This window comes from Pseudonaja textilis, chromosome 1, assembly GCF_049901715.1.
Source record: "Pseudonaja textilis isolate UNSWEBS1 chromosome 1, rPseTex1.2, whole genome shotgun sequence".
Lineage (NCBI taxonomy): Eukaryota > Metazoa > Chordata > Lepidosauria > Squamata > Elapidae > Pseudonaja > Pseudonaja textilis.
Window position 1 is genome coordinate 247,945,659 of NC_141990.1, and position 14,271 is coordinate 247,959,929.

Here is a 14,271-nt window from a genome sequence, read left to right on the forward strand (position 1 = left end):
GTTGACTGTTAAAATCTGTGTCACATGATATTTGTGAGCTGAAGAACTGGAATTTTTATAAATGTACATTTATTTACAGTTCTTCAGCTCACAAATATCATGTTTATCTCAAATTGCAAGGAAGAAAGGAAGGAAAATTTGGGTCTGAAATAACAAGGTTTGGGAAACTCTCTTTATTAGTAGGATATTATCTATTCTTCTTTTTCCTTATTTTGTCTCCACCTTAGGTAAGAAAAGTAAGTTTCCTTGTCATCATTTTATCTTAAATACGAAATCGTTTTAGGGAAATTGGAGATGTGAGGGGAGGGGATAAGTGGTCAAAATAATAGAAAATAATAAATAAGATTTCTGTCACAATGACGCTTACTTGGGAGAAGTCCAAAGCTTCATTTTTAAAGTTACAAGATCATTGTTATGAAAGAAAAAAAAAACATGTTGATATCTATAGATTTCTTCAAATTTTTATTTTGAGACTTTAAGTTGTTTTTACTTTATCCAATATATATAAAAGATTTCAGAGCATCTTTTCTGATCCAAAATCTTCTCAAATGGTTATCTTTAAAAATATTTGTGGAAATTGCATTTAGAATGAGAGCTCACATAGAAGAATTTATGTTTATATTTTATATTTTAAAATTCTACTTCATAGAATAAGAATAAAAGACTGATTTCAATTTTTTAAAAAGCTAGTGAGTAATTTATAGTTGTTGTGGTTCACCAGCAGCAGGTGCGGACAGCTGAGGTCTCGGAGAGTGAGGACTCAGATGAGGGGCCTGCATGTGATGTATGGATGGAGCCAGGACCACCAGGGAGTGGAATGCTGCCTTCAGAGATTGTGGAGGCTGGCAGCAGTGATGAAGAGGTCTCCAAGAATATTGTGCCCAGCATGTGTGCGCACAGGGCTGCTTGAAGGAAAGAGCAGCTGCAGCAGCACGGGCGGCTCGGAAGGTAATGGCCCTTCCCTTGAGAGATAAAAGCCAGCTGAAAAACTGGAGTTCTTTGCAGCAAGCAAAGAAGTTTTTGCACTCAAACCTGGTGGACATTCGTAATATCTTGGTTGGTGTTTGGAGACTCTTTGTGTTTGAAATATTTCTTAGTAACTTTATCTAGTGTTCTTGGCAACCATTCACAACCTTGGCAAGGCTCATTCTTATCAGAGACAATTAGTTTGAAATAGCCTTTTAACTGTGAAAGAACAGAATTTGTAAAGAATCATTAAAAGGTTTTGCTGTTACCTCTGTTTTGTGCTTGTTTCCTTGGAACAAGGTTTGGGTCAGAACAATAGTTTCATAAATTAAGAGAAGGATATAGGAAATTTTGGGATGCAGTGTCTCAGTGGCTAAGATGCTGAGCTTGTCAATCAGAAAGGTCTGCATTCAGCGGTTCAAATCCCTAGTGCTGCATTATGGAGTGACCTCCCATTACTTGTCCCAGCTTCTGCCAACCTAGCAGTTTGAAAGCAGGTAAAAATGCAAGTAGAAAAATCAGGACCACTTTGGTGGGAAGGTAGCAGCATTCCGTACGCCTTCGGCATTTACTCATGCCGGCCACATGACCACAGAGACATCTTCAGACAGTGCTTGCTCTTCAGCTTTGTAACAGAGATGAGCACCACCCCCTAGAGTCAGAAATGACTAGCACGTATGTGTGACGGGAACCTTTACCTTTATAGGAAGCTTACTTTGTTAACATGTGCTGGGAACGTAAATATATTTACATCCTTATATTCCAATTTTATTTTCAATTCCATAAAAAATTGCAGGACTACAGTAGTGGATATGGGTCATACAATAATATGTAGTGAACTACATACCCTTTATTTCAGTAGCTCATGCCTCTGTAGTTACTAAATTGATTGTTTTCAGCATGGCCATCCTATATAAAGTTGTAAAAGAATGTGATTGTATTTTAAGCAAGTAAACACAATATTTATTGTTTTACATAATTTTCTTCACATATTTAATTATTCCACTAATCTTTTTTAAACAAAAAGATGTAAAATGATTTCTGTATCATCATCATCATCATCACCTTCACCTTCACATTCATCTCCTCTGTCACCAGATCCTCCATCACCATCCCTTGTATTTTCTTATCCAAAAATGATTATTTTTGGTCCATTTGGTTTCAACAGAAAATGGATAGCTTAGTTCAGGGGTCACCAACCTTTTGGACCTCAGGGACCACCAAACTCATAATTTTAGATCCCAGGGACCACTAACTGGCTCTGTGGATGTGGCCTAATTTGTAGGTGTGGCTTGGTGGTCATGTGACTGGCTGGGCATGGCTTGTATGTAAATATTATAAATATTTATATAAATATTGATTTTTTTATAAAAAAGAGCAACTTTTACCCAAAATCAGGCAAAGCAGGCAGGCAGATTGAGTTGCTCACAGAATCACAGATTCATTCAGAGATCTATCTACCTGCCATTGGCTAGCTCAGTCTGTCACATAAAATTTGCTTGCAAGCAAACTCATAACATTTGCTAGCAAGCAAACTCACAAAATTAACTCACAACACACCATTTATGTAAATATTGAATTTTTTATAAAAAAAGAACAACTTTTACCCAAAATCAGGCAAAGCAGGCAGAATGAGTTGCTCACAGAATTATTCAATGATCTATCTATTGGCCATTGGCTAGCTCAGTCTTTCAAATTTGCTTGCGGTGAGTCTGCACTGAATTTGCTTGCAAGCAAACCTTCAGTCCTAAGGGAGGTTCGGCTGTACTTAAAAGCAGAGCTGAAGATCTAAAGACTAGCTGGAAAGCAAGAAATGCAACCATTTTCTGCTTCCTAGCTAATCTAAATCTCCTGGCACAGAGAACAGATGATGGTTGGAAAAAGGAAAAATAGAAATTTCGTAGGCAAGTTTACCAGGTAAGGAGTGAGTGGGTGGGGAGGGTTCCCACTGGCCATGTGGGTGGCATTGCCTTGTGTTTCTGCACAGCCTGGATTAATTACTTTGGGGGGGTGCTCTTGGGGTGAGATTTCTCTGCAGCCCACCAAAATTTTCTCATGGCCCACCAGTGGGCCATGGCCCACCGGTTGGCAACTGCTGGCTTAGTGTACTTTTTAGTGGTATCAACTTCTTTCACTTACATTCTGTTGATATATGTCAAATTATTTTAACAGGTTTTTTTTTTAATCTTTGCATATAAATACTTTTTAAATGTCAGAGTTTTCCAACACTAATTACTTTGTTAATGCCATACCTTGATTTGCATATTCTTCTGCTGAAATGTTCATGAGAAAGGCTGCAGGGTTAGATCAGCCTTCATACAATGGTTGGATTATATCTCTTGCTTGGGAAAAGGTGAAAGAGAGAAAGAAAATAAAACTGGCATCAGAAAGGAAAGAGAAAAGTTTTGATGGTTGAGAAAGGAGGGGTCTTCTGTGCATATAATGCATTGACTTCAGAATGTATCAAATTCTATAAACAGAGTAGTCTGGTGTGAAATTTTGTAAAGTGCTAGTGGTAATATAATTTTTTTCTGTCACAAACCATTAAGCAGAATACTGTTGCTTTGTCTATAAACTTAGTAGCTTAAATATAAACAACGTAGTATTACAGCTCTTCACCACACCATTTTAGGAGTTTCCATGGAAACTACAACAACTGAATTGTTCCAGCATAAATAGAAATCAGATAGTATTTCCTATTACTGGTATTGTGTAGCAATTGTCTTAGTAGGAAGAGAAGGAAGAAAGAGTTTTTAAAGGACAAAATCACTTCTTTTTTTTTTAAAAAAAAACACCCTTACTTTTCAGAGAATAAGAACTGTAATCCCTTTTCTATTTAACCATAATTTGTGCAGTCTCTGTAACTTAGTTCAGTCTATGAAATGAAATTCAAAAGCAACTGAGAATCTGAATACTACACTCCTTCATTTTATTATCTTATACATGCTTTCATTTTCTTTATTGGGCACTCATAATGAATAGAGTTTTTTCAACCAGAAAAGTAATGAAGTTAGCAATGCCTTTTACAGATCTCTTAGGAATGTGGTAAGGTCAATAGTGGATAGTTTAAGGTTAAAGGAGTGGGGGTTTGAGGATATAACAACAGAGTCAGGTAGTGCATTCCAGGCAATGACCACTCTGTTGCTGAAGTTGTACTTTCTGCAATCAAGTTTGGAGTGGTTTACATTGAGTTTGTATCTCTTGTGTGCTCTTGTATTGTTGCTGTTGAAGCTAAAGTAGTCATTGATTGGTAGGACATTGTAGCAGATAATTTTGTACACTACGCTTAAGTCCAACTGTAGGCGGCATAGTTCTAGGTTGTCCAAGCCCAAAATTTCTAGCCTGATGGTGTAGGGTATTCAGTTGTGAGCAGAGGAGTGTAGTACTGTTCTCATGAAATATTTCTGGACTCTCTCAATTGTATTAATGTCCAATGTATAGTGCGGACTCTAGACAGATGAGCAGTATTCGAGTATTGGTCTAGTAAAGGTTTGTGTGCTCTAGTTAGCAATTCAATATTACTGGAGAAGAAGCTTCATAAGATTAGATTTACAACTCTTAAAGCCTTTTTGGCATTGCTGTTACAGTGAGTTCTGGCACCTAGGTCATTTGATATGAGTACTCCAACGTTCTTGACAGAGGATCATCAACGAGGTCATACCCACCTAGCTTGTATTTGGTGTACTGACTTTTTTTTAATCAATGTGTAGGTCAGAGCATTTGTTGGTTGAGATTTGGAGTTGCCAATTGTTTGACCATTTAGACAAATAATCAAGGTCACTTTGAAGGACAGTAGCATTGTCGGTGGTGTTGAATAGTTTTGCATCATCAGCGAAGAGGATGCAGTTACTTATAATATGATCACAAAGATTGTTTATGTAGAGTATAAAGGGTGTGGGTCCTAGAATGCTGCCTTGCAGGACGCTGCTGTTAACTGGTGCAGGATTTGATAGGGCGCTCCCTATTTTTACTATTTGTTGTCTATTTGATAGGAATCCAGTAATCTACTTATGAAGGGATCTGGAAATGCCATAAGAGTTTAGTTTTAACAGTTTGTCATGTACTACTGAATCAAAGGCTTTACAGAAGTCTAGGTAAATTGTGTTTATTGCTTTACAGTGTAGGAGTTGCAGATTGCATGATAATTTTTTTGTGAAGCCAAATTGTGTTTGGAGAATAGGTTGTTTCATTCTAAGTGGAGAGTAATGGATTGGTTAATGATTGATTCCAGACATTGCATGTGATGCAACACAGTGAGATTGATCTGTAGTTTTCAACCAGGCTGGGGTCACTTTTTTTGAACATAGGGATGACTGTTGCTAAGGATCATAGATTTGGTAAGGAGCTGGTTCTGAATGATAACTCATATATTATGCTTAGCGGTTCTGCTAGAGCTTTTTTAAGAAATATGCACATAATCCATCAGGACCAATAGATAGGGATGGTTTTAGGTTACGTAATGCTTTTTCTATAATATTTTCTGTGAAGTCAATATGTAGTAGATCATTGCAGTTAGTTGTGGTATGAATAGAAAATGTGGGGCATGAGCCATTACTGTTTACAAACACTGAGCTGAAGAATGTGTTGAAGAGGTTGGCCTTAACAGCTTCCTTTCTACTGTCTTTCCTATTTGATCCTTTTAGGGGTGGGATGTTTCTTGAGTCTTTAAGTTTGGTGTTTACTAAATTGTAGAAGGCGCGTGTGGATTTCGTGTGTAGGAGGTTTTCCTCTTGCTTGCAGTGGTAATTTGTGCATTCTGCCTTTATCTGTTGGCATAAGGTGTTGTATTGGTTTTTAAAGTTTACTAAGTAGCTAGTTTTGTTTTTTCGCCATAGTGATTTTTTTATTCAAGTTTCCTTATTGTTATGGGTAATTTTTTTGTGGGTTACTAATGGTACATATAATTTAATGACTCTTTCGAGTTTAAGCAAGAATACGTTATAATGGTCTTCAGTAGAACAGAATGTGCCAATCAAGAAATGACAGATCAGCAGTTATGAGATCATAGTTGGCTTCTTTGAAGTTGAATTTGGGGGATCCATCATTATGGTCCCCCTTGTGAAATTGAGACAAAAGTCAATTTTTAAAAACTTTCTATTTTAATTTGGTATTTCTCAACCCCAGGGTATGTCATCTATTAGGCAATTATGGAAATAATCAAGAGGCAGAATATTAACAGAACCATAGAGAAAAAAATATCTAAGTATTCTGAATGAATCTCCAAGGCAATTAAAAGCAAGCAAGGATTGACCAAATTAGCTATATATATGTATGTGGAAGGGTAAGATGATGTGGGTATGTATATATGGGTATTTTTACCTGTATATATTACAATTCCAATACAGTACTGAAAGCTACATTTTTGTAATAAAAAACCACCTCATATTTATTGTCCAACGTGAACAAAAATTATTTTATTGAATTGGTCTTATTTTTAAGATAACAAGAAACATTATTCCTTAAGAACACAATTTTGATGTTAATATCCCTATTCTTTATTCCAGAATTCTTGCAAATAAGTAATACACACATTTAGCAATACTAATCTTAAATTATATTCCAGTACTGATAGTACTGAAAATTTTGGAACTTTAAATTCTTCTAGTCTAAATGCCATGGTGGCCTAGAGGTGAAGACATTCTCTCCCACATAGAAGGCTGAAATTTCAATCCTAGGCATCAGCAGATGTTTCTCTATCAAGGCACAAAGAGAAAATATCTGCTGCAAACTCTGAATGTCCGGATGCGAATCTGGACACTAAACACTCAGCTCCATTCAGTCACAAAATTCATCCCTGAATAATGGGATTAAAAGATAGTAAAACAAAGAAGATACTGCCAATGCATCTGATCCAAATTGTGAAATCAAGACAGGATTACTATCACTACATGTCCTTTCTCTCTCTCTCTCTCTCTTTCTCTCTCTCCCTCCCTCCCTCTCCCTCTCTCCCTCCCCATCCCTCTCTCTCTTTTCAGACTGGAATATCCCAGAGTGAAAAAAATATTACTGAATAAAAGACAAAATTAAACTTCCAAAATTATACCTTCCAAAAATGCCTTGCAACCTTTTAAAAAGTGAAATAGAGCTACAGCTAAAAATTGAGTTTAATTCCTGCCATGATGTGAAAGGAGTCATATATTAACCTTCTAGCTGTGTCCATAATACATGCTTGTTTATTTTGTCATTTACATTGCATAAAAAATTCTATATCAAAATATATGTACAGGAATAATGCTGAACAGTCAGAAAAATTGGGAAAACCTATCATCATATGATAGTCACAGTTTGAAGAAAGAAAATCTAAGATTGTCCATCTCACATAATTAAATAACTAATCTTACCATGCTTATAAGAAAGTATATTTTTCTTTAGAGAATATATATTTATATATTTATTTATGTATATCTCACCTTTATTATTTTTACAAATGATTTTGTAAATTTGTGACAAACCTATCCAACTCATCTTCCTTTTCCTATTTTCTCCACAATAACCCTGTGAGGTGAGTTGGGTTGAGGGAGAGTCACCCAGCTGGCTTTCATGGCTAAGGCAGGACTTGAACTCATGGTCTGATACCTTAATCAGTAGACCAAAATGGCTGTCTTTTCTTATAAACAGATTGGGATTTTTTAATTTTCTATTTAGCTCCATTTTCACCTGGGATTTAAAAGCACATGTATTTTTATTCACAAATAAAAAAATAGTTTCCTTAAAAAAGCTATTCAAAGATATTTAAATAAATTCAAATAAATGACAATCCTGCATGACAAGTTTCATGGAAACATTAAAGACTATATGAAATGTTTAAGACTTCTTCCAATAAAGACAAAAAGTTAATAAATTACTGAAGTGAAACATTGGATCAATAAACTTGGCTCAAAAAAATACACAATCAACAATTATGCATAATACATTTTAGCATATAATAACATTTTTATTAAATATCTTGCCATTCTTAAGCCAAAATGTCTCTCATTCCTCTAACAAACAGACAAATGGTTCTGCTGCCAAATTAAATTTTTTAAAAAAGACCTCCTGGTTGATTCCATGAGGCATCTAACAAACATAAACTTTTATGCAAAATTGGTCACAATATAATTTAAATTTATATTTTGAATATAAAAGGATCCATTCATGAAATGAATACAAGTTAGGGCCATGTATAGGCTATGTAAACAGAATCTTCCTACATTCTGAATTTCATAGTCTTGTTCTATATTTATTTGGGACTATTCACTTTTCCTCTCTTTGTTTGAAGAGATCATATATCTCATCTCAGAAGCAATATTTAGCTATTGTATACAGAATGTGATCTTGAAGTCAACCACATTTTACCTATCTCAAATTTAATAGCAAAATGGGAATAATGTGTATTATTAGCACATAGTAATAACTGAGTCACCAGGAATATTTTTATAAATAACAGGAGAACGAATTATGTTCCATTGAGAAATTACTTTTTGATACAACATAAATAATTCAGTTGCTCTATATCTAATTTGACACTAGAAGAATTTTAGATATTGTTGAAACGTTCTTTACAGAAAATATAGCAATTGCCTGGAATAATTTAGTTCATTTCTATAAAATCATAATGTCATATATCATGATATTATAAATATAAATCAAGACAACAGACATTCTTATTTATATTCTAGTATTCCAAAAGTTAGCTTGGAAATAAGAAACATTTACCAATGCATATAAAATTTACAGTACATTTTAATGTAATGAAATGAAATAAATAAATAAAGACAACCAAAAAGAGTAGAGATAAAGATGAAATCTGCAGTACATACAAAGAACAATTAGGTACAAAATATTAGAATTTTATGGTAAGGCATCTTCAAATACAAAATGATGTCTAATCTTTATTTATTGTGATAAGAAGTTGCATCCCACTTATACTGTGTAATCTATTATAAAGGCATGGTGGGATGAATGTCAACATATCAAGAGAAGTTGCAGAAAATTGTTCCCATACTCATGTTGTAATTGACAAGAGGCCACTCTTTCACTGGTAGAAGCTACACATAATCTTTTAAAACTTTTATTTGTTTGCTTAGTTATACAGCAGTAGTGGTGCCTAGTGGTAAAGACACTTGGCTTCCTCTTGGAAGGTTGAGAGTTCAATCCTAGATAGCAACAAATATTTCTCTCCCAGGGCTCAAAGAAAAAAAATATCTGCTGCTAACTTTGCATGGCATGTGGAAGGGCATCTGGGCAGTAAAAGCTCAGTTCCATCCAGTCCCCCCAAACTCTATTCTGAATAATTAAGGGATTACAGGATCATAAAAAGGGGGGAAGTTTATTTGTTTGTTTATTTACATTTAGAAATTACACAATTCCAGAAGATTCTAGGTAAATGGCAACATAAATGATAAAATAAGGAAAAAGAATCACACATGTTCAGAAATATAATAAATATAACAATTAAAACAAACCAATGTGGGTTCAACACCCACCTTTTGGGAAAGATTGGTGATAAGGGCAGAGTTATTATTTTGTTTATGTTTCATCTTCACAGAAATACTTTAACTTTGTATTTTAACTAAGAATTGAAAATCTGGCAGGTAACTCAAGAAAAAAACATGATGCAATATGACAAAGGATGGAATTTCCTAAAATTGCATGTTGAATGTGAACAGACCATAATTTTCTTCTTCTGCTGCCTGGATGCTGAGCTCAGAAATGCCTATAGTGTGTCCTGTGTGACTTGTGTGTACTTATGTCCAAGTGGCATGGTTTTCATAGCCATTCAGTTTTTAAAAAAATTTTAAAAGGGGCAAAAGTACACAATTATCAGAGATTAGCCAGTTGTGAAAATAAATGCTGTATCTTGATTTTTTTATAATAAAAACATTAAGATAGAATTATTTAATATAAACATCATAAACTGTACATAAGAAACAGGGTTTTTGAATAATATATTGGGTGATTAGCAATAAGCAGAAAGAAGTATAATACGATTACAATGGACAATAGATCTAATGATTATGAAATAGGCTTGATCCTCAAACTTTTTCTTTTTCATGATCAATGAAGTATTTTTGCATTTTGAGTACAAATCTGTTCTGCTTTTGCCATTCCCCTGGCAACAGAATTCCCCTGGCTTTTCTGTTTCTCTTCAACTAAGTCTAATATTTCCAAGCATAGAAACATCCTTAGAAGCATCTCAGACAGGATGTCATCATGGCTACGTTACTCTTGTCTGCTACGGAAGTTAAGATACAGTGGTAGATTTATTGCAGATTAGGTTTCTTTCTTTCTTTCTTTCTTTGTTTCTTTGTTTGTTTGTTTCAGGGGTGGGATTCAACCAGTGTTACTACCGGTTCGGCACTTACATTTTGCTGCGCACGCGTGTAATGCAACAAAAGCTGTGCCTCCCGGACAGCTGATAAGCGCTGCGTGTTGGTGCACAGCGTTTGGAAAAAAGCCTTTTTTACTGTTTTTTCAGCCTCAGCTGTGCCACGCAAAGCAGCTGAGGTTGAAAAAGTAGGAAATAAAGATCAGATAAGAGCTCGGGCGGGTGGGCAGGCGGGCCAAACAGCAGCAGACACAGAACCGGTTCTGTGTCTGCTGCTCTTCAGAGCTACTGGTTCTACAGAGCCAGGCAGAACCAGTAGCATCCCAACCCTGGTTTGTTTGTTTATATTGGCTACCCATCTACAATTAACTCTGGGTGGCACACAAAAAATATATTAAATCAACAGAGAGGTTGGACTAGCATGCTCTTGTTACAAAATGCACAAATCAAAACAAGAATCACTAAACTAATAACAAACATCAACTCTAGGCCTGGGACTAAATTCTGGAACTTCAGAGATAGAAGTTGCTGTCCATATCTCTGAGGGAATGCTTCCTAGGTTCCACAAGATGGCAACATCTTAGGTTAGGATGCAAATTATGTTTGTAGTTGTTGGTGTTGTTTGGCCCATAGGCAAGGAATGTCTAAGTTAGAACTGGAAGTATGGCCGTTCTATATTAATATAAAGGCTCTCAGATTAAACAAGTCCATTTCTAATTTCTAACAGATATATGGTTTTTTTACAAGCTGAGCAGAAATCAAATAATCAAAGTTGAGAGTGATTAAGAACATAAAATAACAAAACTAACTATAACCATTTAAGCAGGTGAATCATTACCTTTGGTCTTTCTTATGTAAGTTTCCAACTTTAAATCAGTTTCATGTTGTGCATGACTCTTTCAAATGGGACTGTGTTTTACATTCAGTTGTATCTGTGGAGTGTGTTGGGAAATTGAGAATCAAGACAATGCCTGGCTCTGCAGAGCTTGTTGATTTACGGCCCCCAGTATCTTTGACACTGTCTGTAACTGTCTGAGTATTAATGTTCTGCATCCAATTCTTCATCTCTGAATTAGCAGGATACTTTTTGAAATCTTATTATAAATAATTCTTTATTGAATGAAGTCCTGTTACAAACCAAATGCCATTATAATAAAGGTTAGCTCCTGTGACTAGAGGAAAAGCTTTTTAAAATCTTCTTACTGTTTCACAGCCCTTGGAAGGTGCTGTAGGGATAGCAATGAGAATGACTCACACTGCTGTATACTGGAAATGTAATAATAAAGAAAATAAATAACAGGAATGAAAAGGCATTAAATGAGGAAATGAGGCATGAATTCATGAGGCAGAGGTGAGACTGGTTTTATGTAAATGGATATTGTCCAATTACTTGGGAAGTAAAACTTAGTGAGGAAACTTATGAATGAAGGCATGCATAGATTTCTTCAAAATTTCACAATGTAATCTATTTCCAACCACCCAAATTCTATTTTTCTTTTCAAGCTATATGGGAGAAAATGTGATAAACGTTATTATTACAAATAACAACGCTAATCACAAAAACATGTAAGTGTATCTGAATGAGCCATTTAGCTGGTTAAATGTAAAGATGGGTAATCTTCAGTGACTGGTCTAAGTTATGATGATGTTCAACAAATGTTGGTTATAACTTGTCCTTGAACTTCTGGCTGTTCCAGCATCCCTTACAAGTCATATGTTTGTAATCAGGGTGCTTGGCAACCAGCTTGCTCATGTGATTGCAAAGTACATGGAGAAACCAGCAGGAAAGATCAACAGATGTTCTGGTAAATCTTCCACTAGTAACCAACCCTGCATTGTCCCCTCATGCACACTTGTCCTTCATCCCACATCCTGCAAACTACCCCAGCCCCAGGTCCCTTGTCAATCCTTGAACACAGTGGTGGGATTCAAATAATCTAACAGCCAGTTTGCCTAGAGTCAGGTTGGCTGTTATGGGAGGCGTGGCCCATCCCCATCCTCCAGCTTTGCTGCACATGTGGGACGAGCCTCCTTTGATGGCCAACCTGACCCTGGGTGAACCAGTTGTCAAATTATTCCCCCCGCCCTCCACTACCAAAGTGAATCCTGGATGCTGCAACTGAGAAATAGGCAATGGAGCAGCCAGCATGAGGGAAGGAGAAGACTGCTTTCCCTCTTTCTTCTCCCTGCTCCTCTTCATCCTTCCCTCATGCTGGCCACTCCATTGCCCATTTCTCCATTGCAGCACAGTGCCCAGCATCCACTTTGATAGCAGGGGGTGGGTAATTTAACTACCAGTTCATTTGAACTGATGCAAACCGGCTGAATCCAACCACTGCTTGCACAGCTTCCTGGATTCTTGCTCACCCTCCTATATTCTTTACATGCCACTCCAAGCCCTGCCACACTTGCCCCACTTTGCACTGGCTCATATTCACACAACTTCCTGTATCCTGTAGTAGCCATTTCCACCTCCACTACCTTTGCACCATGCCATGCTAGACCCTCACACAACTGCACACAGTCTTCCATGCTCTACAGCAGCCACCACCAGCCTTGTCCTGCTTGCATCATGCTGCATCCCACCCACCCAACAATAATGGCTTAGTTGCCTGCTGGTTGGCTTGCAAGCTGCCTGAGACTTGCAACTTTCTGCTGGCATCCTTACTGACTTTGATTGTCAGCTGGAAATTGTAAGGAGATTTTCACTTAATGACTTGTGAACCATACTTAACAATGGCAAGAACTTCTAAGCAATGCAATCATTTGGCATAGCTCTTTACAATTGTTATTCCTTAGCAAAGGAAATTCCAGTGCCAGATACACTCTTAGCCAAAGACTAGCTGTAAGTTCTGAAGTCTGAAAATCAAAGAACCTGCCAGCTGCCAAAAGTTACTGAGGTATGTCTCCACATCTTTTGATTTGGCCTTAAATATCTTCCCTTTTGAGTAGCCATCTGATGGCTTTCTTGATAAATACACCTCTCTAAATTCCTACTGGTAAACTCTGCCCCATTCTTAATGAATATCATTTGTAAAGGTTCAATTATAATATCAGTATGACAGGTTACATAAACCACAAATTAAATCAGACAGTATAAATGAACATAAAATGCCAGTAATTGAATTAAACCATTGTAAAGACATTCAGGCTCATCTCTAGAGATGGGCATCTAGTCAAGCTTCGTAATGCTTTCTTGATTGGCCAACTAATGGGAATTAAAATGTTTATTTAGTTATTAATTATTTACTTTCACCACTCTTTCCAGTAAGAGTCCTAAGGGCATCTGTTGTAACGTGATAAAGTGGTCATGAACAGTTATGAATTCTGAGAATTACTGTATTACAGTTCAAGAAGGACTCTAAAGGCAGCGTATATATTTTTTAAAATAATAAACTAATGAAGCTCCATGATATTACAATAGCAGCTACAGAAATTAACATAATCCAATAGCACTCAAAGGAAAAAATAAAACTGATTTTTATCACATGTTGAAATCCCATGAAAAATAAAAATGTTACACTAGTTATATTTACTGTATCACTACTGAATGTTCAATTTGTTGAACGTAATGTATAAGATTGAACACCTATGCCAAATGAGTTCCAACAAGAATGAAACCAGTCATATAGTGCTTCCTAGTGGTCAGCAGTCAACATAACCATTATATTACAAAGTTACTACTGTACAGTACATGGTAAGATATCTTGAGATTTCTAGTAAGTGTCTGAAATAAATTAACATTTATAGATCTCTAGACTGATAGTTCTAAATCAGTAAGAAAGAAAGGTATGTAGTATGTACCATAACATTCATAAAAGTTTACCTGGTGGATTAAATAATATAAAATCAATGGAAATGACTCTTCCAAGAATGGTCAAAATTCTTCTACTTCATGAAGAATGAGAATAATGGTTCTTCTCATCCAGATGATAAGAATAAAGAAGAATGTTTAAGAGTTTGGTAGTTCAATGGCCAAAGAAAAACGTGATAAAATT